The sequence below is a fragment of the Rhinoderma darwinii genome (assembly GCF_050947455.1).
Source record: "Rhinoderma darwinii isolate aRhiDar2 chromosome 5 unlocalized genomic scaffold, aRhiDar2.hap1 SUPER_5_unloc_21, whole genome shotgun sequence".
Lineage (NCBI taxonomy): Eukaryota > Metazoa > Chordata > Amphibia > Anura > Rhinodermatidae > Rhinoderma > Rhinoderma darwinii.
Window position 1 is genome coordinate 1 of NW_027461778.1, and position 24379 is coordinate 24379.

Sequence of the window (24379 nt, forward strand, 5' to 3'; positions counted from 1 at the left end):
CGCTCGCCTGCCCGCCACAATGGACCTACCTGTGTACACTAGATGGATGTGATGGAATGTACTGTCGTCCCTACATTTCAAGAAGAAGTAAGAATTGCAGTTGCAACAAAGCCTTGCTTGCCTACAAAGAGAGCAGCAATTTGGATTTGTTACTATGTTACCTAGAAGAATAACAAACTGTGCAAGGATGGAGGTTGTAGGAGCAAGGAGAAGTTGTCTGTAAAGTTGGTGGATGCCTATTTTCCATTTTGCAGTCCCTTGTCTCCCTCTTGTGGCCTCCTGGAGGCAACTAGCTGTGCAAAAAAAAGACAGCCTGGCGGCCGGCTGTTGCAGTGTTGCCCTCTCAGGCAACACTGAGTGACTGACTGAGCCTCACCGTCTTATATAAAGTTCAGACGGAACTTTGCATGTGTCATAGTGGAGCCCTCAGGATTCCAGAGCCAGCTTTCTGACATCATAATGGGGCCTCAGAGATAAAAGCCTGGGCCCAGGCAGTGTTGGTCAGTGCTGCTCAGCAGGCAGCACTGGACTGGACTGGATTACAGCTGATACAAGGTGTGAAGGAACAAGGGGTGGCTGTGGGCATGCACTTGCTGCCGCTGCCAGTGTTTATCTGCATGGCAGCAGGGCATTTGGGCGTTGCCAGGAAGGCGTTTTTATGTAGATTCCTCCTCTTTCAGCACTGCATTGTGGTGCAAGCAAAAGAAGCAAATCCTGTCTGGCTTCCTCTCCGGCCTTTATTCACCTCCCGTGTAGCTGTGAGTGTGTGAGCCTGCAGGGCCCCATGGAATTGCCTAGAAGTAGGCTGAATCGCTGCAAGGGCTGAACAGCAGTATCGGGCAGGCTCGGGCAACGCGCGGCCCGTTCGGGTTATCGCTTCTCGGCCTTTTGGCTAAGATCAAGTGTAGTATCTGTTCTTATCAGTTTAATATCTGATACGTCCCCTATCTGGGGACCATATATTAAATGGATTTTTAGAACAGGGAGATGGAAATAGAGCTTGCTCTGTCCACTCCACGCATTGACCTGGTATTGCAGTATTTCCAGGACCGGTGCACCCTTTCCTTATGTGTTGACTAAAAGCAGATTCCAAAAGTGTTTTTTGTCTTTGCTATTGTTTCTGTCTTTCTGAAGGGATCTCCCCTTTTAATCCCATTATTTCAACACCTGTTGGACAATGCATGAGTGATAATGAGCTCATTGATTAAATGCAATTAATGAATAGATTGCCACCTCTTGTTGTGTGTCGTCTGTGTTTCTGTGTTTCCGGCATTTCACATTGGAACACCTCATTCACCTTCCTTGTCTTCTCTCCGCCCTCCCTTTTAGGTAAGTTAAAGAGCTGCACCTGAGCCAGCCACTGATTGATTGATTGATTGATTGATTGATTGATTGATTGATTGATTGATTGATGCAGCACAACAGTCAAATAGTGGAGTGGAGTAGGGGAACAGCAAACAGCCAATAAAGCAGCCCGCCCGCTCGCCTGCCCGCCACAATGGACCTACCTGTGTACACTAGATGGATGTGATGGAATGTACTGTCGTCCCTACATTTCAAGAAGAAGTAAGAATTGCAGTTGCAACAAAGCCTTGCTTGCCTACAAAGAGAGCAGCAATTTGGATTTGTTACTATGTTACCTAGAAGAATAACAAACTGTGCAAGGATGGAGGTTGTAGGAGCAAGGAGAAGTTGTCTGTAAAGTTGGTGGATGCCTATTTTCCATTTTGCAGTCCCTTGTCTCCCTCTTGTGGCCTCCTGGAGGCAACTAGCTGTGCAAAAAAAAGACAGCCTGGCGGCCGGCTGTTGCAGTGTTGCCCTCTCAGGCAACACTGAGTGACTGACTGAGCCTCACCGTCTTATATAAAGTTCAGACGGAACTTTGCACGTGTCATAGTGGAGCCCTCAGGATTCCAGAGCCAGCTTTCTGACATCATAATGGGGCCTCAGAGATAAAAGCCTGGGCCCAGGCAGTGTTGGTCAGTGCTGCTCAGCAGGCAGCACTGGACTGGACTGGATTACAGCTGATACAAGGTGTGAAGGAACAAGGGGTGGCTGTGGGCATGCACTTGCTGCCGCTGCCAGTGTTTATCTGCATGGCAGCAGGGCATTTGGGCGTTGCCAGGAAGGCGTTTTTATGTAGATTCCTCCTCTTTCAGCACTGCATTGTGGTGCAAGCAAAAGAAGCAAATCCTGTCTGGCTTCCTCTCCGGCCTTTATTCACCTCCCGTGTAGCTGTGAGTGTGTGAGCCTGCAGGGCCCCATGGAATTGCCTAGAAGTAGGCTGAATCGCTGCAAGGGCTGAACAGCAGTATCGGGCAGGCTCGGGCAACGCGCGGCCCGTTCGGGTTATCGCTTCTCGGCCTTTTGGCTAAGATCAAGTGTAGTATCTGTTCTTATCAGTTTAATATCTGATACGTCCCCTATCTGGGGACCATATATTAAATGGATTTTTAGAACAGGGAGATGGAAATAGAGCTTGCTCTGTCCACTCCACGCATTGACCTGGTATTGCAGTATTTCCAGGACCGGTGCACCCTTTCCTTATGTGTTGACTAAAAGCAGATTCCAAAAGTGTTTTTTGTCTTTGCTATTGTTTCTGTCTTTCTGAAGGGATCTCCCCTTTTAATCCCATTATTTCAACACCTGTTGGACAATGCATGAGTGATAATGAGCTCATTGATTAAATGCAATTAATGAATAGATTGCCACCTCTTGTTGTGTGTCGTCTGTGTTTCTGTGTTTCCGGCATTTCACATTGGAACACCTCATTCACCTTCCTTGTCTTCTCTCCGCCCTCCCTTTTAGGTAAGTTAAAGAGCTGCACCTGAGCCAGCCACTGATTGATTGATTGATTGATTGATTGATTGATTGATTGATTGATTGATTGATTGATGCAGCACAACAGTCAAATAGTGGAGTGGAGTAGGGGAACAGCAAACAGCCAATAAAGCAGCCCGCCCGCTCGCCTGCCCGCCACAATGGACCTACCTGTGTACACTAGATGGATGTGATGGAATGTACTGTCGTCCCTACATTTCAAGAAGAAGTAAGAATTGCAGTTGCAACAAAGCCTTGCTTGCCTACAAAGAGAGCAGCAATTTGGATTTGTTACTATGTTACCTAGAAGAATAACAAACTGTGCAAGGATGGAGGTTGTAGGAGCAAGGAGAAGTTGTCTGTAAAGTTGGTGGATGCCTATTTTCCATTTTGCAGTCCCTTGTCTCCCTCTTGTGGCCTCCTGGAGGCAACTAGCTGTGCAAAAAAAAGACAGCCTGGCGGCCGGCTGTTGCAGTGTTGCCCTCTCAGGCAACACTGAGTGACTGACTGAGCCTCACCGTCTTATATAAAGTTCAGACGGAACTTTGCACGTGTCATAGTGGAGCCCTCAGGATTCCAGAGCCAGCTTTCTGACATCATAATGGGGCCTCAGAGATAAAAGCCTGGGCCCAGGCAGTGTTGGTCAGTGCTGCTCAGCAGGCAGCACTGGACTGGACTGGATTACAGCTGATACAAGGTGTGAAGGAACAAGGGGTGGCTGTGGGCATGCACTTGCTGCCGCTGCCAGTGTTTATCTGCATGGCAGCAGGGCATTTGGGCGTTGCCAGGAAGGCGTTTTTATGTAGATTCCTCCTCTTTCAGCACTGCATTGTGGTGCAAGCAAAAGAAGCAAATCCTGTCTGGCTTCCTCTCCGGCCTTTATTCACCTCCCGTGTAGCTGTGAGTGTGTGAGCCTGCAGGGCCCCATGGAATTGCCTAGAAGTAGGCTGAATCGCTGCAAGGGCTGAACAGCAGTATCGGGCAGGCTCGGGCAACGCGCGGCCCGTTCGGGTTATCGCTTCTCGGCCTTTTGGCTAAGATCAAGTGTAGTATCTGTTCTTATCAGTTTAATATCTGATATGTCCCCTATCTGGGGACCATATATTAAATGGATTTTTAGAACAGGGAGATGGAAATAGAGCTTGCTCTGTCCACTCCACGCATTGACCTGGTATTGCAGTATTTCCAGGACCGGTGCACCCTTTCCTTATGTGTTGACTAAAAGCAGATTCCAAAAGTGTTTTTTGTCTTTGCTATTGTTTCTGTCTTTCTGAAGGGATCTCCCCTTTTAATCCCATTATTTCAACACCTGTTGGACAATGCATGAGTGATAATGAGCTCATTGATTAAATGCAATTAATGAATAGATTGCCACCTCTTGTTGTGTGTCGTCTGTGTTTCTGTGTTTCCGGCATTTCACATTGGAACACCTCATTCACCTTCCTTGTCTTCTCTCCGCCCTCCCTTTTAGGTAAGTTAAAGAGCTGCACCTGAGCCAGCCACTGATTGATTGATTGATTGATTGATTGATTGATTGATTGATTGATTGATTGATTGATGCAGCACAACAGTCAAATAGTGGAGTGGAGTAGGGGAACAGCAAACAGCCAATAAAGCAGCCCGCCCGCTCGCCTGCCCGCCACAATGGACCTACCTGTGTACACTAGATGGATGTGATGGAATGTACTGTCGTCCCTACATTTCAAGAAGAAGTAAGAATTGCAGTTGCAACAAAGCCTTGCTTGCCTACAAAGAGAGCAGCAATTTGGATTTGTTACTATGTTACCTAGAAGAATAACAAACTGTGCAAGGATGGAGGTTGTAGGAGCAAGGAGAAGTTGTCTGTAAAGTTGGTGGATGCCTATTTTCCATTTTGCAGTCCCTTGTCTCCCTCTTGTGGCCTCCTGGAGGCAACTAGCTGTGCAAAAAAAAAGACAGCCTGGCGGCCGGCTGTTGCAGTGTTGCCCTCTCAGGCAACACTGAGTGACTGACTGAGCCTCACCGTCTTATATAAAGTTCAGACGGAACTTTGCACGTGTCATAGTGGAGCCCTCAGGATTCCAGAGCCAGCTTTCTGACATCATAATGGGGCCTCAGAGATAAAAGCCTGGGCCCAGGCAGTGTTGGTCAGTGCTGCTCAGCAGGCAGCACTGGACTGGACTGGATTACAGCTGATACAAGGTGTGAAGGAACAAGGGGTGGCTGTGGGCATGCACTTGCTGCCGCTGCCAGTGTTTATCTGCATGGCAGCAGGGCATTTGGGCGTTGCCAGGAAGGCGTTTTTATGTAGATTCCTCCTCTTTCAGCACTGCATTGTGGTGCAAGCAAAAGAAGCAAATCCTGTCTGGCTTCCTCTCCGGCCTTTATTCACCTCCCGTGTAGCTGTGAGTGTGTGAGCCTGCAGGGCCCCATGGAATTGCCTAGAAGTAGGCTGAATCGCTGCAAGGGCTGAACAGCAGTATCGGGCAGGCTCGGGCAACGCGCGGCCCGTTCGGGTTATCGCTTCTCGGCCTTTTGGCTAAGATCAAGTGTAGTATCTGTTCTTATCAGTTTAATATCTGATACGTCCCCTATCTGGGGACCATATATTAAATGGATTTTTAGAACAGGGAGATGGAAATAGAGCTTGCTCTGTCCACTCCACGCATTGACCTGGTATTGCAGTATTTCCAGGACCGGTGCACCCTTTCCTTATGTGTTGACTAAAAGCAGATTCCAAAAGTGTTTTTTGTCTTTGCTATTGTTTCTGTCTTTCTGAAGGGATCTCCCCTTTTAATCCCATTATTTCAACACCTGTTGGACAATGCATGAGTGATAATGAGCTCATTGATTAAATGCAATTAATGAATAGATTGCCACCTCTTGTTGTGTGTCGTCTGTGTTTCTGTGTTTCCGGCATTTCACATTGGAACACCTCATTCACCTTCCTTGTCTTCTCTCCGCCCTCCCTTTTAGGTAAGTTAAAGAGCTGCACCTGAGCCAGCCACTGATTGATTGATTGATTGATTGATTAATTGATTGATTGATTGATTGATTGATTGATTGATTGATTGATTGATTGATTGATTGATGCAGCACAACAGTCAAATAGTGGAGTGGTGTAGGGGAACAGCAAACAGCCAATAAAGCAGCCCGCCCGCTCGCCTGCCCGCCACAATGGACCTACCTGTGTACACTAGATGGATGTGATGGAATGTACTGTCGTCCCTACATTTCAAGAAGAAGTAAGAATTGCAGTTGCAACAAAGCCTTGCTTGCCTACAAAGAGAGCAGCAATTTGGATTTGTTACTATGTTACCTAGAAGAATAACAAACTGTGCAAGGATGGAGGTTGTAGGAGCAAGGAGAAGTTGTCTGTAAAGTTGGTGGATGCCTATTTTCCATTTTGCAGTCCCTTGTCTCCCTCTTGTGGCCTCCTGGAGGCAACTAGCTGTGCAAAAAAAAGACAGCCTGGCGGCCGGCTGTTGCAGTGTTGCCCTCTCAGGCAACACTGAGTGACTGACTGAGCCTCACCGTCTTATATAAAGTTCAGACGGAACTTTGCACGTGTCATAGTGGAGCCCTCAGGATTCCAGAGCCAGCTTTCTGACATCATAATGGGGCCTCAGAGATAAAAGCCTGGGCCCAGGCAGTGTTGGTCAGTGCTGCTCAGCAGGCAGCACTGGACTGGACTGGATTACAGCTGATACAAGGTGTGAAGGAACAAGGGGTGGCTGTGGGCATGCACTTGCTGCCGCTGCCAGTGTTTATCTGCATGGCAGCAGGGCATTTGGGCGTTGCCAGGAAGGCGTTTTTATGTAGATTCCTCCTCTTTCAGCACTGCATTGTGGTGCAAGCAAAAGAAGCAAATCCTGTCTGGCTTCCTCTCCGGCCTTTATTCACCTCCCGTGTAGCTGTGAGTGTGTGAGCCTGCAGGGCCCCATGGAATTGCCTAGAAGTAGGCTGAATCGCTGCAAGGGCTGAACAGCAGTATCGGGCAGGCTCGGGCAACGCGCGGCCCGTTCGGGTTATCGCTTCTCGGCCTTTTGGCTAAGATCAAGTGTAGTATCTGTTCTTATCAGTTTAATATCTGATACGTCCCCTATCTGGGGACCATATATTAAATGGATTTTTAGAACAGGGAGATGGAAATAGAGCTTGCTCTGTCCACTCCACGCATTGACCTGGTATTGCAGTATTTCCAGGACCGGAGCACCCTTTCCTTATGTGTTGACTAAAAGCAGATTCCAAAAGTGTTTTTTGTCTTTGCTATTGTTTCTGTCTTTCTGAAGGGATCTCCCCTTTTAATCCCATTATTTCAACACCTGTTGGACAATGCATGAGTGATAATGAGCTCATTGATTAAATGCAATTAATGAATAGATTGCCACCTCTTGTTGTGTGTCGTCTGTGTTTCTGTGTTTCCGGCATTTCACATTGGAACACCTCATTCACCTTCCTTGTCTTCTCTCCGCCCTCCCTTTTAGGTAAGTTAAAGAGCTGCACCTGAGCCAGCCACTGATTGATTGATTGATTGATTGATTGATTGATTGATGCAGCACAACAGTCAAATAGTGGAGTGGAGTAGGGGAACAGCAAACAGCCAATAAAGCAGCCCGCCCGCTCGCCTGCCCGCCACAATGGACCTACCTGTGTACACTAGATGGATGTGATGGAATGTACTGTCGTCCCTACATTTCAAGAAGAAGTAAGAATTGCAGTTGCAACAAAGCCTTGCTTGCCTACAAAGAGAGCAGCAATTTGGATTTGTTACTATGTTACCTAGAAGAATAACAAACTGTGCAAGGATGGAGGTTGTAGGAGCAAGGAGAAGTTGTCTGTAAAGTTGGTGGATGCCTATTTTCCATTTTGCAGTCCCTTGTCTCCCTCTTGTGGCCTCCTGGAGGCAACTAGCTGTGCAAAAAAAAGACAGCCTGGCGGCCGGCTGTTGCAGTGTTGCCCTCTCAGGCAACACTGAGTGACTGACTGAGCCTCACCGTCTTATATAAAGTTCAGACGGAACTTTGCACGTGTCATAGTGGAGCCCTCAGGATTCCAGAGCCAGCTTTCTGACATCATAATGGGGCCTCAGAGATAAAAGCCTGGGCCCAGGCAGTGTTGGTCAGTGCTGCTCAGCAGGCAGCACTGGACTGGACTGGATTACAGCTGATACAAGGTGTGAAGGAACAAGGGGTGGCTGTGGGCATGCACTTGCTGCCGCTGCCAGTGTTTATCTGCATGGCAGCAGGGCATTTGGGCGTTGCCAGGAAGGCGTTTTTATGTAGATTCCTCCTCTTTCAGCACTGCATTGTGGTGCAAGCAAAAGAAGCAAATCCTGTCTGGCTTCCTCTCCGGCCTTTATTCACCTCCCGTGTAGCTGTGAGTGTGTGAGCCTGCAGGGCCCCATGGAATTGCCTAGAAGTAGGCTGAATCGCTGCAAGGGCTGAACAGCAGTATCGGGCAGGCTCGGGCAACGCGCGGCCCGTTCGGGTTATCGCTTCTCGGCCTTTTGGCTAAGATCAAGTGTAGTATCTGTTCTTATCAGTTTAATATCTGATACGTCCCCTATCTGGGGACCATATATTAAATGGATTTTTAGAACAGGGAGATGGAAATAGAGCTTGCTCTGTCCACTCCACGCATTGACCTGGTATTGCAGTATTTCCAGGACCGGTGCACCCTTTCCTTATGTGTTGACTAAAAGCAGATTCCAAAAGTGTTTTTTGTCTTTGCTATTGTTTCTGTCTTTCTGAAGGGATCTCCCCTTTTAATCCCATTATTTCAACACCTGTTGGACAATGCATGAGTGATAATGAGCTCATTGATTAAATGCAATTAATGAATAGATTGCCACCTCTTGTTGTGTGTCGTCTGTGTTTCTGTGTTTCCGGCATTTCACATTGGAACACCTCATTCACCTTCCTTGTCTTCTCTCCGCCCTCCCTTTTAGGTAAGTTAAAGAGCTGCACCTGAGCCAGCCACTGATTGATTGATTGATTGATTGATTGATTGATTGATTGATTGATTGATTGATTGATTGATGCAGCACAACAGTCAAATAGTGGAGTGGAGTAGGGGAACAGCAAACAGCCAATAAAGCAGCCCGCCCGCTCGCCTGCCCGCCACAATGGACCTACCTGTGTACACTAGATGGATGTGATGGAATGTACTGTCGTCCCTACATTTCAAGAAGAAGTAAGAATTGCAGTTGCAACAAAGCCTTGCTTGCCTACAAAGAGAGCAGCAATTTGGATTTGTTACTATGTTACCTAGAAGAATAACAAACTGTGCAAGGATGGAGGTTGTAGGAGCAAGGAGAAGTTGTCTGTAAAGTTGGTGGATGCCTATTTTCCATTTTGCAGTCCCTTGTCTCCCTCTTGTGGCCTCCTGGAGGCAACTAGCTGTGCAAAAAAAAGACAGCCTGGCGGCCGGCTGTTGCAGTGTTGCCCTCTCAGGCAACACTGAGTGACTGACTGAGCCTCACCGTCTTATATAAAGTTCAGACGGAACTTTGCACGTGTCATAGTGGAGCCCTCAGGATTCCAGAGCCAGCTTTCTGACATCATAATGGGGCCTCAGAGATAAAAGCCTGGGCCCAGGCAGTGTTGGTCAGTGCTGCTCAGCAGGCAGCACTGGACTGGACTGGATTACAGCTGATACAAGGTGTGAAGGAACAAGGGGTGGCTGTGGGCATGCACTTGCTGCCGCTGCCAGTGTTTATCTGCATGGCAGCAGGGCATTTGGGCGTTGCCAGGAAGGCGTTTTTATGTAGATTCCTCCTCTTTCAGCACTGCATTGTGGTGCAAGCAAAAGAAGCAAATCCTGTCTGGCTTCCTCTCCGGCCTTTATTCACCTCCCGTGTAGCTGTGAGTGTGTGAGCCTGCAGGGCCCCATGGAATTGCCTAGAAGTAGGCTGAATCGCTGCAAGGGCTGAACAGCAGTATCGGGCAGGCTCGGGCAACGCGCGGCCCGTTCGGGTTATCGCTTCTCGGCCTTTTGGCTAAGATCAAGTGTAGTATCTGTTCTTATCAGTTTAATATCTGATACGTCCCCTATCTGGGGACCATATATTAAATGGATTTTTAGAACAGGGAGATGGAAATAGAGCTTGCTCTGTCCACTCCACGCATTGACCTGGTATTGCAGTATTTCCAGGACCGGTGCACCCTTTCCTTATGTGTTGACTAAAAGCAGATTCCAAAAGTGTTTTTTGTCTTTGCTATTGTTTCTGTCTTTCTGAAGGGATCTCCCCTTTTAATCCCATTATTTCAACACCTGTTGGACAATGCATGAGTGATAATGAGCTCATTGATTAAATGCAATTAATGAATAGATTGCCACCTCTTGTTGTGTGTCGTCTGTGTTTCTGTGTTTCCGGCATTTCACATTGGAACACCTCATTCACCTTCCTTGTCTTCTCTCCGCCCTCCCTTTTAGGTAAGTTAAAGAGCTGCACCTGAGCCAGCCACTGATTGATTGATTGATTGATTGATTGATTGATTGATTGATTGATTGATTGATTGATTGATGCAGCACAACAGTCAAATAGTGGAGTGGAGTAGGGGAACAGCAAACAGCCAATAAAGCAGCCCGCCCGCTCGCCTGCCCGCCACAATGGACCTACCTGTGTACACTAGATGGATGTGATGGAATGTACTGTCGTCCCTACATTTCAAGAAGAAGTAAGAATTGCAGTTGCAACAAAGCCTTGCTTGCCTACAAAGAGAGCAGCAATTTGGATTTGTTACTATGTTACCTAGAAGAATAACAAACTGTGCAAGGATGGAGGTTGTAGGAGCAAGGAGAAGTTGTCTGTAAAGTTGGTGGATGCCTATTTTCCATTTTGCAGTCCCTTGTCTCCCTCTTGTGGCCTCCTGGAGGCAACTAGCTGTGCAAAAAAAAGACAGCCTGGCGGCCGGCTGTTGCAGTGTTGCCCTGTCAGGCAACACTGAGTGACTGACTGAGCCTCACCGTCTTATATAAAGTTCAGACGGAACTTTGCACGTGTCATAGTGGAGCCCTCAGGATTCCAGAGCCAGCTTTCTGACATCATAATGGGGCCTCAGAGATAAAAGCCTGGGCCCAGGCAGTGTTGGTCAGTGCTGCTCAGCAGGCAGCACTGGACTGGACTGGATTACAGCTGATACAAGGTGTGAAGGAACAAGGGGTGGCTGTGGGCATGCACTTGCTGCCGCTGCCAGTGTTTATCTGCATGGCAGCAGGGCATTTGGGCGTTGCCAGGAAGGCGTTTTTATGTAGATTCCTCCTCTTTCAGCACTGCATTGTGGTGCAAGCAAAAGAAGCAAATCCTGTCTGGCTTCCTCTCCGGCCTTTATTCACCTCCCGTGTAGCTGTGAGTGTGTGAGCCTGCAGGGCCCCATGGAATTGCCTAGAAGTAGGCTGAATCGCTGCAAGGGCTGAACAGCAGTATCGGGCAGGCTCGGGCAACGCGCGGCCCGTTCGGGTTATCGCTTCTCGGCCTTTTGGCTAAGATCAAGTGTAGTATCTGTTCTTATCAGTTTAATATCTGATACGTCCCCTATCTGGGGACCATATATTAAATGGATTTTTAGAACAGGGAGATGGAAATAGAGCTTGCTCTGTCCACTCCACGCATTGACCTGGTATTGCAGTATTTCCAGGACCGGAGCACCCTTTCCTTATGTGTTGACTAAAAGCAGATTCCAAAAGTGTTTTTTGTCTTTGCTATTGTTTCTGTCTTTCTGAAGGGATCTCCCCTTTTAATCCCATTATTTCAACACCTGTTGGACAATGCATGAGTGATAATGAGCTCATTGATTAAATGCAATTAATGAATAGATTGCCACCTCTTGTTGTGTGTCGTCTGTGTTTCTGTGTTTCCGGCATTTCACATTGGAACACCTCATTCACCTTCCTTGTCTTCTCTCCGCCCTCCCTTTTAGGTAAGTTAAAGAGCTGCACCTGAGCCAGCCACTGATTGATTGATTGATTGATTGATTGATTGATTGATTGATTGATGCAGCACAACAGTCAAATAGTGGAGTGGAGTAGGGGAACAGCAAACAGCCAATAAAGCAGCCCGCCCGCTCGCCTGCCCGCCACAATGGACCTACCTGTGTACACTAGATGGATGTGATGGAATGTACTGTCGTCCCTACATTTCAAGAAGAAGTAAGAATTGCAGTTGCAACAAAGCCTTGCTTGCCTACAAAGAGAGCAGCAATTTGGATTTGTTACTATGTTACCTAGAAGAATAACAAACTGTGCAAGGATGGAGGTTGTAGGAGCAAGGAGAAGTTGTCTGTAAAGTTGGTGGATGCCTATTTTCCATTTTGCAGTCCCTTGTCTCCCTCTTGTGGCCTCCTGGAGGCAACTAGCTGTGCAAAAAAAAAGACAGCCTGGCGGCCGGCTGTTGCAGTGTTGCCCTCTCAGGCAACACTGAGTGACTGACTGAGCCTCACCGTCTTATATAAAGTTCAGACGGAACTTTGCACGTGTCATAGTGGAGCCCTCAGGATTCCAGAGCCAGCTTTCTGACATCATAATGGGGCCTCAGAGATAAAAGCCTGGGCCCAGGCAGTGTTGGTCAGTGCTGCTCAGCAGGCAGCACTGGACTGGACTGGATTACAGCTGATACAAGGTGTGAAGGAACAAGGGGTGGCTGTGGGCATGCACTTGCTGCCGCTGCCAGTGTTTATCTGCATGGCAGCAGGGCATTTGGGCGTTGCCAGGAAGGCGTTTTTATGTAGATTCCTCCTCTTTCAGCACTGCATTGTGGTGCAAGCAAAAGAAGCAAATCCTGTCTGGCTTCCTCTCCGGCCTTTATTCACCTCCCGTGTAGCTGTGAGTGTGTGAGCCTGCAGGGCCCCATGGAATTGCCTAGAAGTAGGCTGAATCGCTGCAAGGGCTGAACAGCAGTATCGGGCAGGCTCGGGCAACGCGCGGCCCGTTCGGGTTATCGCTTCTCGGCCTTTTGGCTAAGATCAAGTGTAGTATCTGTTCTTATCAGTTTAATATCTGATACGTCCCCTATCTGGGGACCATATATTAAATGGATTTTTAGAACAGGGAGATGGAAATAGAGCTTGCTCTGTCCACTCCACGCATTGACCTGGTATTGCAGTATTTCCAGGACCGGTGCACCCTTTCCTTATGTGTTGACTAAAAGCAGATTCCAAAAGTGTTTTTTGTCTTTGCTATTGTTTCTGTCTTTCTGAAGGGATCTCCCCTTTTAATCCCATTATTTCAACACCTGTTGGACAATGCATGAGTGATAATGAGCTCATTGATTAAATGCAATTAATGAATAGATTGCCACCTCTTGTTGTGTGTCGTCTGTGTTTCTGTGTTTCCGGCATTTCACATTGGAACACCTCATTCACCTTCCTTGTCTTCTCTCCGCCCTCCCTTTTAGGTAAGTTAAAGAGCTGCACCTGAGCCAGCCACTGATTGATTGATTGATTGATTGATTGATTGATTGATTGATTGATTGATTGATTGATGCAGCACAACAGTCAAATAGTGGAGTGGAGTAGGGGAACAGCAAACAGCCAATAAAGCAGCCCGCCCGCTCGCCTGCCCGCCACAATGGACCTACCTGTGTACACTAGATGGATGTGATGGAATGTACTGTCGTCCCTACATTTCAAGAAGAAGTAAGAATTGCAGTTGCAACAAAGCCTTGCTTGCCTACAAAGAGAGCAGCAATTTGGATTTGTTACTATGTTACCTAGAAGAATAACAAACTGTGCAAGGATGGAGGTTGTAGGAGCAAGGAGAAGTTGTCTGTAAAGTTGGTGGATGCCTATTTTCCATTTTGCAGTCCCTTGTCTCCCTCTTGTGGCCTCCTGGAGGCAACTAGCTGTGCAAAAAAAAGACAGCCTGGCGGCCGGCTGTTGCAGTGTTGCCCTGTCAGGCAACACTGAGTGACTGACTGAGCCTCACCGTCTTATATAAAGTTCAGACGGAACTTTGCACGTGTCATAGTGGAGCCCTCAGGATTCCAGAGCCAGCTTTCTGACATCATAATGGGGCCTCAGAGATAAAAGCCTGGGCCCAGGCAGTGTTGGTCAGTGCTGCTCAGCAGGCAGCACTGGACTGGACTGGATTACAGCTGATACAAGGTGTGAAGGAACAAGGGGTGGCTGTGGGCATGCACTTGCTGCCGCTGCCAGTGTTTATCTGCATGGCAGCAGGGCATTTGGGCGTTGCCAGGAAGGCGTTTTTATGTAGATTCCTCCTCTTTCAGCACTGCATTGTGGTGCAAGCAAAAGAAGCAAATCCTGTCTGGCTTCCTCTCCGGCCTTTATTCACCTCCCGTGTAGCTGTGAGTGTGTGAGCCTGCAGGGCCCCATGGAATTGCCTAGAAGTAGGCTGAATCGCTGCAAGGGCTGAACAGCAGTATCGGGCAGGCTCGGGCAACGCGCGGCCCGTTCGGGTTATCGCTTCTCGGCCTTTTGGCTAAGATCAAGTGTAGTATCTGTTCTTATCAGTTTAATATCTGATACGTCCCCTATCTGGGGACCATATATTAAATGGATTTTTAGAACAGGGAGATGGAAATAGAGCTTGCTCTGTCCACTCCACGCATTGACCTGGTATTGCAGTATTTCCAGGACCGGAGCACCCTTTCCTTATGTGTTGACTAAAAGCAGATTCCAAAAGTGTTTTTTGTCTTTGCTATTGTTTCTGTCTTTCTGAAGGGATCTCCCCTTTTAATCCCATTATTTCAACACCTGTTGGACAATGCATGAGTGATAATGAGCTCATTGATTAAATGCAATTAATGAATAGATTGCCACCTCTTGTTGTGTGTCGTCTGTGTTTCTGTGTTTCCGGCATTTCACATTGGAACACCTCATTCACCTTCCTTGTCTTCTCTCCGCCCTCCCTTTTAGGTAAGTTAAAGAGCTGCACCTGAGCCAGCCACTGATTGATTGATTGATTGATTGATTGATTGATTGATTGATTGATTGATTGATGCAGCACAACAGTCAAATAGTGGAGTGGAGTAGGGGAACAGCAAACAGCCAATAAAGCAGCCCGCCCGCTCGCCTGCCCGCCACAATGGACCTACCTGTGTACACTAGATGGATGTGATGGAATGTACTGTCGTCCCTACATTTCAAGAAGAAGTAAGAATTGCAGTTGCAACAAAGCCTTGCTTGCCTACAAAGAGAGCAGCAATTTGGATTTGTTACTATGTTACCTAGAAGAATAACAAACTGTGCAAGGATGGAGGTTGTAGGAGCAAGGAGAAGTTGTCTGTAAAGTTGGTGGATGCCTATTTTCCATTTTGCAGTCCCTTGTCTCCCTCTTGTGGCCTCCTGGAGGCAACTAGCTGTGCAAAAAAAAAGACAGCCTGGCGGCCGGCTGTTGCAGTGTTGCCCTCTCAGGCAACACTGAGTGACTGACTGAGCCTCACCGTCTTATATAAAGTTCAGACGGAACTTTGCACGTGTCATAGTGGAGCCCTCAGGATTCCAGAGCCAGCTTTCTGACATCATAATGGGGCCTCAGAGATAAAAGCCTGGGCCCAGGCAGTGTTGGTCAGTGCTGCTCAGCAGGCAGCACTGGACTGGACTGGATTACAGCTGATACAAGGTGTGAAGGAACAAGGGGTGGCTGTGGGCATGCACTTGCTGCCGCTGCCAGTGTTTATCTGCATGGCAGCAGGGCATTTGGGCGTTGCCAGGAAGGCGTTTTTATGTAGATTCCTCCTCTTTCAGCACTGCATTGTGGTGCAAGCAAAAGAAGCAAATCCTGTCTGGCTTCCTCTCCGGCCTTTATTCACCTCCCGTGTAGCTGTGAGTGTGTGAGCCTGCAGGGCCCCATGGAATTGCCTAGAAGTAGGCTGAATCGCTGCAAGGGCTGAACAGCAGTATCGGGCAGGCTCGGGCAACGCGCGGCCCGTTCGGGTTATCGCTTCTCGGCCTTTTGGCTAAGATCAAGTGTAGTATCTGTTCTTATCAGTTTAATATCTGATACGTCCCCTATCTGGGGACCATATATTAAATGGATTTTTAGAACAGGGAGATGGAAATAGAGCTTGCTCTGTCCACTCCACGCATTGACCTGGTATTGCAGTATTTCCAGGACCGGTGCACCCTTTCCTTATGTGTTGACTAAAAGCAGATTCCAAAAGTGTTTTTTGTCTTTGCTATTGTTTCTGTCTTTCTGAAGGGATCTCCCCTTTTAATCCCATTATTTCAACACCTGTTGGACAATGCATGAGTGATAATGAGCTCATTGATTAAATGCAATTAATGAATAGATTGCCACCTCTTGTTGTGTGTCGTCTGTGTTTCTGTGTTTCCGGCATTTCACATTGGAACACCTCATTCACCTTCCTTGTCTTCTCTCCGCCCTCCCTTTTAGGTAAGTTAAAGAGCTGCACCTGAGCCAGCCACTGATTGATTGATTGATTGATTGATTGATTGATTGATTGATTGATTGATTGATTGATTGATGCAGCACAACAGTCAAATAGTGGAGTGGAGTAGGGGAACAGCAAACAGCCAATAAAGCAGCCCGCCCGCTCGCCTGCCCGCCACAATGGACCTACCTGTGTACACTAGATGGATGTGATGGAATGTACTGTCGTCCCTACATTTCAAGAAGAAGTAAGAATTGCAGTTGCAACAAAGCCTTGCTTGCCTACAAAGAGAGCAGCAATTTGGATTTGTTACTATGTTACCTAGAAGAATAACAAACTGTGCAAGGATGGAGGTTGTAGGAGCAAGGAGAAGTTGTCTGTAAAGTTGGTGGATGCCTATTTTCCATTTTGCAGTCCCTTGTCTCCCTCTTGTGGCCTCCTGGAGGCAACTAGCTGTGCAAAAAAAAGACAGCCTGGCGGCCGGCTGTTGCAGTGTTGCCCTCTCAGGCAACACTGAGTGACTGACTGAGCCTCACCGTCTTATATAAAGTTCAGACGGAACTTTGCACGTGTCATAGTGGAGCCCTCAGGATTCCAGAGCCAGCTTTCTGACATCATAATGGGGCCTCAGAGATAAAAGCCTGGGCCCAGGCAGTGTTGGTCAGTGCTGCTCAGCAGGCAGCACTGGACTGGACTGGATTACAGCTGATACAAGGTGTGAAGGAACAAGGGGTGGCTGTGGGCATGCACTTGCTGCCGCTGCCAGTGTTTATCTGCATGGCAGCAGGGCATTTGGGCGTTGCCAGGAAGGCGTTTTTATGTAGATTCCTCCTCTTTCAGCACTGCATTGTGGTGCAAGCAAAAGAAGCAAATCCTGTCTGGCTTCCTCTCCGGCCTTTATTCACCTCCCGTGTAGCTGTGAGTGTGTGAGCCTGCAGGGCCCCATGGAATTGCCTAGAAGTAGGCTGAATCGCTGCAAGGGCTGAACAGCAGTATCGGGCAGGCTCGGGCAACGCGCGGCCCGTTCGGGTTATCGCTTCTCGGCCTTTTGGCTAAGATCAAGTGTAGTATCTGTTCTTATCAGTTTAATATCTGATACGTCCCCTATCTGGGGACCATATATTAAATGGATTTTTAGAACAGGGAGATGGAAATAGAGCTTGCTCTGTCCACTCCACGCATTGACCGTATTGCAGTATTTCCAGGACCGGTGCACCCTTTCCTTATGTGTTGACTAAAAGCAGATTCCAAAAGTGTTTTTTGTCTTTGCTATTGTTTCTGTCTTTCTGAAGGGATCTCCCCTTTTAATCCCATTATTTCAACACCTGTTGGACAATGCATGAGTGATAATGAGCTCATTGATTAAATGCAATTAATGAATAGATTGCCACCTCTTGTTGTGTGTCGTCTGTGTTTCTGTGTTTCCGGCATTTCACATTGGAACACCTCATTCACCTTCCTTGTCTTCTCTCCGCCCTCCCTTTTAGGTAAGTTAAAGAGCTGCACCTGAGCCAGCCACTGATTGATTGATTGATTGATTGATTGATTGATTGATTGATTGATTGATTGATTGATTGATTGATGCAGCACAACAGTCAAATAGTGGAGTGGAGTAGGGGAACAGCAAACAGCCAATAAAGCAGCCCGCCCGCTCGCCTGCCCGCCACAATGGACCTACCTGTGTACACTAGATGGATGTGATGGAATGTACTGTCGTCCCTACATTTCAAGAAGAAGTAAGAATTGCAGTTGCAACAAAGCCTTGCTTGCCTACAAAGAGAGCAGCAATTTGGATTTGTTACTATGTTACCTAGAAGAATAACAAACTGTGCAAGGATGGAGGTTGTAGGAGCAAGGAGAAGTTGTCTGTAAAGTTGGTGGATGCCTATTTTCCATTTTGCAGTCCCTTGTCTCCCTCTTGTGGCCTCCTGGAGGCAACTAGCTGTGCAAAAAAAAGACAGCCTGGCGGCCGGCTGTTGCAGTGTTGCCCTCTCAGGCAACACTGAGTGACTGACTGAGCCTCACCGTCTTATATAAAGTTCAGACGGAACTTTGCACGTGTCATAGTGGAGCCCTCAGGATTCCAGAGCCAGCTTTCTGACATCATAATGGGGCCTCAGAGATAAAAGCCTGGGCCCAGGCAGTGTTGGTCAGTGCTGCTCAGCAGGCAGCACTGGACTGGACTGGATTACAGCTGATACAAGGTGTGAAGGAACAAGGGGTGGCTGTGGGCATGCACTTGCTGCCGCTGCCAGTGTTTATCTGCATGGCAGCAGGGCATTTGGGCGTTGCCAGGAAGGCGTTTTTATGTAGATTCCTCCTCTTTCAGCACTGCATTGTGGTGCAAGCAAAAGAAGCAAATCCTGTCTGGCTTCCTCTCCGGCCTTTATTCACCTCCCGTGTAGCTGTGAGTGTGTGAGCCTGCAGGGCCCCATGGAATTGCCTAGAAGTAGGCTGAATCGCTGCAAGGGCTGAACAGCAGTATCGGGCACTCGGGCAACGCGCGGCCCGTTCGGGTTATCGCTTCTCGGCCTTTTGGCTAAGATCAAGTGTAGTATCTGTTCTTATCAGTTTAATATCTGATACGTCCCCTATCTGGGGACCATATATTAAATGGATTTTTAGAACAGGGAGATGGAAATAGAGCTTGCTCTGTCCACTCCACGCATTGACCTGGTATTGCAGTATTTCCAGGACCGGTGCACCCTTTCCTTATGTGTTGACTAAAAGCAGATTCCAAAAGTGTTTTTTGTCTTTGCTATTGTTTCTGTCTTTCTGAAGGGATCTCCCCTTTTAATCCCATTATTTCAACACCTGTTGGACAATGCATGAGTGATAATGAGCTCATTGATTAAATGCAATTAATGAATAGATTGCCACCTCTTGTTGTGTGTCGTCTGTGTTTCTGTGTTTCCGGCATTTCACATTGGAACACCTCATTCACCTTCCTTGTCTTCTCTCCGCCCTCCCTTTTAGGTAAGTTAAAGAGCTGCACCTGAGCCAGCCACTGATTGATTGATTGATTGATTGATTGATTGATTGATTGATTGATTGATTGATTGATGCAGCACAACAGTCAAATAGTGGAGTGGAGTAGGGGAACAGCAAACAGCCAATAAAGCAGCCCGCCCGCTCGCCTGCCCGCCACAATGGACCTACCTGTGTACACTAGATGGATGTGATGGAATGTACTGTCGTCCCTACATTTCAAGAAGAAGTAAGAATTGCAGTTGCAACAAAGCCTTGCTTGCCTACAAAGAGAGCAGCAATTTGGATTTGTTACTATGTTACCTAGAAGAATAACAAACTGTGCAAGGATGGAGGTTGTAGGAGCAAGGAGAAGTTGTCTGTAAAGTTGGTGGATGCCTATTTTCCATTTTGCAGTCCCTTGTCTCCCTCTTGTGGCCTCCTGGAGGCAACTAGCTGTGCAAAAAAAAGACAGCCTGGCGGCCGGCTGTTGCAGTGTTGCCCTCTCAGGCAACACTGAGTGACTGACTGAGCCTCACCGTCTTATATAAAGTTCAGACGGAACTTTGCACGTGTCATAGTGGAGCCCTCAGGATTCCAGAGCCAGCTTTCTGACATCATAATGGGGCCTCAGAGATAAAAGCCTGGGCCCAGGCAGTGTTGGTCAGTGCTGCTCAGCAGGCAGCACTGGACTGGACTGGATTACAGCTGATACAAGGTGTGAAGGAACAAGGGGTGGCTGTGGGCATGCACTTGCTGCCGCTGCCAGTGTTTATCTGCATGGCAGCAGGGCATTTGGGCGTTGCCAGGAAGGCGTTTTTATGTAGATTCCTCCTCTTTCAGCACTGCATTGTGGTGCAAGCAAAAGAAGCAAATCCTGTCTGGCTTCCTCTCCGGCCTTTATTCACCTCCCGTGTAGCTGTGAGTGTGTGAGCCTGCAGGGCCCCATGGAATTGCCTAGAAGTAGGCTGAATCGCTGCAAGGGCTGAACAGCAGTATCGGGCAGGCTCGGGCAACGCGCGGCCCGTTCGGGTTATCGCTTCTCGGCCTTTTGGCTAAGATCAAGTGTAGTATCTGTTCTTATCAGTTTAATATCTGATACGTCCCCTATCTGGGGACCATATATTAAATGGATTTTTAGAACAGGGAGATGGAAATAGAGCTTGCTCTGTCCACTCCACGCATTGACCTGGTATTGCAGTATTTCCAGGACCGGTGCACCCTTTCCTTATGTGTTGACTAAAAGCAGATTCCAAAAGTGTTTTTTGTCTTTGCTATTGTTTCTGTCTTTCTGAAGGGATCTCCCCTTTTAATCCCATTATTTCAACACCTGTTGGACAATGCATGAGTGATAATGAGCTCATTGATTAAATGCAATTAATGAATAGATTGCCACCTCTTGTTGTGTGTCGTCTGTGTTTCTGTGTTTCCGGCATTTCACATTGGAACACCTCATTCACCTTCCTTGTCTTCTCTCCGCCCTCCCTTTTAGGTAAGTTAAAGAGCTGCACCTGAGCCAGCCACTGATTGATTGATTGATTGATTGATTGATTGATTGATTGATTGATTGATGCAGCACAACAGTCAAATAGTGGAGTGGAGTAGGGGAACAGCAAACAGCCAATAAAGCAGCCCGCCCGCTCGCCTGCCCGCCACAATGGACCTACCTGTGTACACTAGATGGATGTGATGGAATGTACTGTCGTCCCTACATTTCAAGAAGAAGTAAGAATTGCAGTTGCAACAAAGCCTTGCTTGCCTACAAAGAGAGCAGCAATTTGGATTTGTTACTATGTTACCTAGAAGAATAACAAACTGTGCAAGGATGGAGGTTGTAGGAGCAAGGAGAAGTTGTCTGTAAAGTTGGTGGATGCCTATTTTCCATTTTGCAGTCCCTTGTCTCCCTCTTGTGGCCTCCTGGAGGCAACTAGCTGTGCAAAAAAAAGACAGCCTGGCGGCCGGCTGTTGCAGTGTTGCCCTCTCAGGCAACACTGAGTGACTGACTGAGCCTCACCGTCTTATATAAAGTTCAGACGGAACTTTGCACGTGTCATAGTGGAGCCCTCAGGATTCCAGAGCCAGCTTTCTGACATCATAATGGGGCCTCAGAGATAAAAGCCTGGGCCCAGGCAGTGTTGGTCAGTGCTGCTCAGCAGGCAGCACTGGACTGGACTGGATTACAGCTGATACAAGGTGTGAAGGAACAAGGGGTGGCTGTGGGCATGCACTTGCTGCCGCTGCCAGTGTTTATCTGCATGGCAGCAGGGCATTTGGGCGTTGCCAGGAAGGCGTTTTTATGTAGATTCCTCCTCTTTCAGCACTGCATTGTGGTGCAAGCAAAAGAAGCAAATCCTGTCTGGCTTCCTCTCCGGCCTTTATTCACCTCCCGTGTAGCTGTGAGTGTGTGAGCCTGCAGGGCCCCATGGAATTGCCTAGAAGTAGGCTGAATCGCTGCAAGGGCTGAACAGCAGTATCGGGCAGGCTCGGGCAACGCGCGGCCCGTTCGGGTTATCGCTTCTCGGCCTTTTGGCTAAGATCAAGTGTAGTATCTGTTCTTATCAGTTTAATATCTGATACGTCCCCTATCTGGGGACCATATATTAAATGGATTTTTAGAACAGGGAGATGGAAATAGAGCTTGCTCTGTCCACTCCACGCATTGACCTGGTATTGCAGTATTTCCAGGACCGGTGCACCCTTTCCTTATGTGTTGACTAAAAGCAGATTCCAAAAGTGTTTTTTGTCTTTGCTATTGTTTCTGTCTTTCTGAAGGGATCTCCCCTTTTAATCCCATTATTTCAACACCTGTTGGACAATGCATGAGTGATAATGAGCTCATTGATTAAATGCAATTAATGAATAGATTGCCACCTCTTGTTGTGTGTCGTCTGTGTTTCTGTGTTTCCGGCATTTCACATTGGAACACCTCATTCACCTTCCTTGTCTTCTCTCCGCCCTCCCTTTTAGGTAAGTTAAAGAGCTGCACCTGAGCCAGCCACTGATTGATTGATTGATTGATTGATTGATTGATTGATTGATTGATTGATTGATGCAGCACAACAGTCAAATAGTGGAGTGGAGTAGGGGAACAGCAAACAGCCAATAAAGCAGCCCGCCCGCTCGCCTGCCCGCCACAATGGACCTACCTGTGTACACTAGATGGATGTGATGGAATGTACTGTCGTCCCTACATTTCAAGAAGAAGTAAGAATTGCAGTTGCAACAAAGCCTTGCTTGCCTACAAAGAGAGCAGCAATTTGGATTTGTTACTATGTTACCTAGAAGAATAACAAACTGTGCAAGGATGGAGGTTGTAGGAGCAAGGAGAAGTTGTCTGTAAAGTTGGTGGATGCCTATTTTCCATTTTGCAGTCCCTTGTCTCCCTCTTGTGGCCTCCTGGAGGCAACTAGCTGTGCAAAAAAAAGACAGCCTGGCGGCCGGCTGTTGCAGTGTTGCCCTCTCAGGCAACACTGAGTGACTGACTGAGCCTCACCGTCTTATATAAAGTTCAGACGGAACTTTGCACGTGTCATAGTGGAGCCCTCAGGATTCCAGAGCCAGCTTTCTGACATCATAATGGGGCCTCAGAGATAAAAGCCTGGGCCCAGGCAGTGTTGGTCAGTGCTGCTCAGCAGGCAGCACTGGACTGGACTGGATTACAGCTGATACAAGGTGTGAAGGAACAAGGGGTGGCTGTGGGCATGCACTTGCTGCCGCTGCCAGTGTTTATCTGCATGGCAGCAGGGCATTTGGGCGTTGCCAGGAAGGCGTTTTTATGTAGATTCCTCCTCTTTCAGCACTGCATTGTGGTGCAAGCAAAAGAAGCAAATCCTGTCTGGCTTCCTCTCCGGCCTTTATTCACCTCCCGTGTAGCTGTGAGTGTGTGAGCCTGCAGGGCCCCATGGAATTGCCTAGAAGTAGGCTGAATCGCTGCAAGGGCTGAACAGCAGTATCGGGCAGGCTCGGGCAACGCGCGGCCCGTTCGGGTTATCGCTTCTCGGCCTTTTGGCTAAGATCAAGTGTAGTATCTGTTCTTATCAGTTTAATATCTGATACGTCCCCTATCTGGGGACCATATATTAAATGGATTTTTAGAACAGGGAGATGGAAATAGAGCTTGCTCTGTCCACTCCACGCATTGACCTGGTATTGCAGTATTTCCAGGACCGGTGCACCCTTTCCTTATGTGTTGACTAAAAGCAGATTCCAAAAGTGTTTTTTGTCTTTGCTATTGTTTCTGTCTTTCTGAAGGGATCTCCCCTTTTAATCCCATTATTTCAACACCTGTTGGACAATGCATGAGTGATAATGAGCTCATTGATTAAATGCAATTAATGAATAGATTGCCACCTCTTGTTGTGTGTCGTCTGTGTTTCTGTGTTTCCGGCATTTCACATTGGAACACCTCATTCACCTTCCTTGTCTTCTCTCCGCCCTCCCTTTTAGGTAAGTTAAAGAGCTGCACCTGAGCCAGCCACTGATTGATTGATTGATTGATTGATTGATTGATTGATTGATTGATTGATTGATTGATTGATGCAGCACAACAGTCAAATAGTGGAGTGGAGTAGGGGAACAGCAAACAGCCAATAAAGCAGCCCGCCCGCTCGCCTGCCCGCCACAATGGACCTACCTGTGTACACTAGATGGATGTGATGGAATGTACTGTCGTCCCTACATTTCAAGAAGAAGTAAGAATTGCAGTTGCAACAAAGCCTTGCTTGCCTACAAAGAGAGCAGCAATTTGGATTTGTTACTATGTTACCTAGAAGAATAACAAACTGTGCAAGGATGGAGGTTGTAGGAGCAAGGAGAAGTTGTCTGTAAAGTTGGTGGATGCCTATTTTCCATTTTGCAGTCCCTTGTCTCCCTCTTGTGGCCTCCTGGAGGCAACTAGCTGTGCAAAAAAAAGACAGCCTGGCGGCCGGCTGTTGCAGTGTTGCCCTCTCAGGCAACACTGAGTGACTGACTGAGCCTCACCGTCTTATATAAAGTTCAGACGGAACTTTGCACGTGTCATAGTGGAGCCCTCAGGATTCCAGAGCCAGCTTTCTGACATCATAATGGGGCCTCAGAGATAAAAGCCTGGGCCCAGGCAGTGTTGGTCAGTGCTGCTCAGCAGGCAGCACTGGACTGGACTGGATTACAGCTGATATTGTAGACACTGAAGCGCCTAGGGAGAGTGTCAGGGACTGCAAGGGGTTAAGAAAGGATGGAACGGTTTAAAATAATGCCCAGGATCAGGATTGGTCAACA

The 24379-nt window shown here is 47.8% G+C and overlaps 16 non-coding genes across 16 annotated transcripts; all 16 read left to right on the top strand.

Moving 5' to 3' along the window:
- The first annotated feature begins 872 nt into the window (after nucleotides 1–872).
- LOC142687337 (U2 spliceosomal RNA) lies at nucleotides 873–1063 on the top strand. The gene has a single exon (XR_012856573.1). It is a non-coding gene; the product is annotated as a U2 spliceosomal RNA (small nuclear RNA).
- A 1288-nt stretch (nucleotides 1064–2351) lies between these two features.
- On the top strand, nucleotides 2352–2542 carry LOC142687349 (U2 spliceosomal RNA). Its single transcript, XR_012856584.1, has one exon. It is a non-coding gene; the product is annotated as a U2 spliceosomal RNA (small nuclear RNA).
- Nucleotides 2543–3834: 1292 nt separating this feature from the next.
- LOC142687199 (U2 spliceosomal RNA) lies at nucleotides 3835–4025 on the top strand. The gene has a single exon (XR_012856448.1). It is a non-coding gene; the product is annotated as a U2 spliceosomal RNA (small nuclear RNA).
- A 1293-nt stretch (nucleotides 4026–5318) lies between these two features.
- Nucleotides 5319–5509, top strand: LOC142687205 (U2 spliceosomal RNA). The gene has a single exon (XR_012856454.1). It is a non-coding gene; the product is annotated as a U2 spliceosomal RNA (small nuclear RNA).
- A 1320-nt stretch (nucleotides 5510–6829) lies between these two features.
- LOC142687298 (U2 spliceosomal RNA) lies at nucleotides 6830–7020 on the top strand. Its single transcript, XR_012856537.1, has one exon. It is a non-coding gene; the product is annotated as a U2 spliceosomal RNA (small nuclear RNA).
- A 1272-nt stretch (nucleotides 7021–8292) lies between these two features.
- On the top strand, nucleotides 8293–8483 carry LOC142687218 (U2 spliceosomal RNA). The gene has a single exon (XR_012856465.1). It is a non-coding gene; the product is annotated as a U2 spliceosomal RNA (small nuclear RNA).
- A 1296-nt stretch (nucleotides 8484–9779) lies between these two features.
- Nucleotides 9780–9970, top strand: LOC142687230 (U2 spliceosomal RNA). The gene has a single exon (XR_012856476.1). It is a non-coding gene; the product is annotated as a U2 spliceosomal RNA (small nuclear RNA).
- Nucleotides 9971–11266: 1296 nt separating this feature from the next.
- Nucleotides 11267–11457, top strand: LOC142687299 (U2 spliceosomal RNA). Its single transcript, XR_012856538.1, has one exon. It is a non-coding gene; the product is annotated as a U2 spliceosomal RNA (small nuclear RNA).
- Nucleotides 11458–12738: 1281 nt separating this feature from the next.
- Nucleotides 12739–12929, top strand: LOC142687242 (U2 spliceosomal RNA). The gene has a single exon (XR_012856487.1). It is a non-coding gene; the product is annotated as a U2 spliceosomal RNA (small nuclear RNA).
- Nucleotides 12930–14221: 1292 nt separating this feature from the next.
- On the top strand, nucleotides 14222–14412 carry LOC142687300 (U2 spliceosomal RNA). Its single transcript, XR_012856539.1, has one exon. It is a non-coding gene; the product is annotated as a U2 spliceosomal RNA (small nuclear RNA).
- Nucleotides 14413–15701: 1289 nt separating this feature from the next.
- LOC142687254 (U2 spliceosomal RNA) lies at nucleotides 15702–15892 on the top strand. Its single transcript, XR_012856498.1, has one exon. It is a non-coding gene; the product is annotated as a U2 spliceosomal RNA (small nuclear RNA).
- Nucleotides 15893–17188: 1296 nt separating this feature from the next.
- Nucleotides 17189–17377, top strand: LOC142687311 (U2 spliceosomal RNA). Its single transcript, XR_012856549.1, has one exon. It is a non-coding gene; the product is annotated as a U2 spliceosomal RNA (small nuclear RNA).
- A 1298-nt stretch (nucleotides 17378–18675) lies between these two features.
- On the top strand, nucleotides 18676–18866 carry LOC142687266 (U2 spliceosomal RNA). The gene has a single exon (XR_012856509.1). It is a non-coding gene; the product is annotated as a U2 spliceosomal RNA (small nuclear RNA).
- A 1292-nt stretch (nucleotides 18867–20158) lies between these two features.
- LOC142687278 (U2 spliceosomal RNA) lies at nucleotides 20159–20349 on the top strand. The gene has a single exon (XR_012856520.1). It is a non-coding gene; the product is annotated as a U2 spliceosomal RNA (small nuclear RNA).
- A 1284-nt stretch (nucleotides 20350–21633) lies between these two features.
- Nucleotides 21634–21824, top strand: LOC142687290 (U2 spliceosomal RNA). The gene has a single exon (XR_012856531.1). It is a non-coding gene; the product is annotated as a U2 spliceosomal RNA (small nuclear RNA).
- A 1288-nt stretch (nucleotides 21825–23112) lies between these two features.
- Nucleotides 23113–23303, top strand: LOC142687303 (U2 spliceosomal RNA). The gene has a single exon (XR_012856542.1). It is a non-coding gene; the product is annotated as a U2 spliceosomal RNA (small nuclear RNA).
- Nucleotides 23304–24379: the final 1076 nt, after the last annotated feature.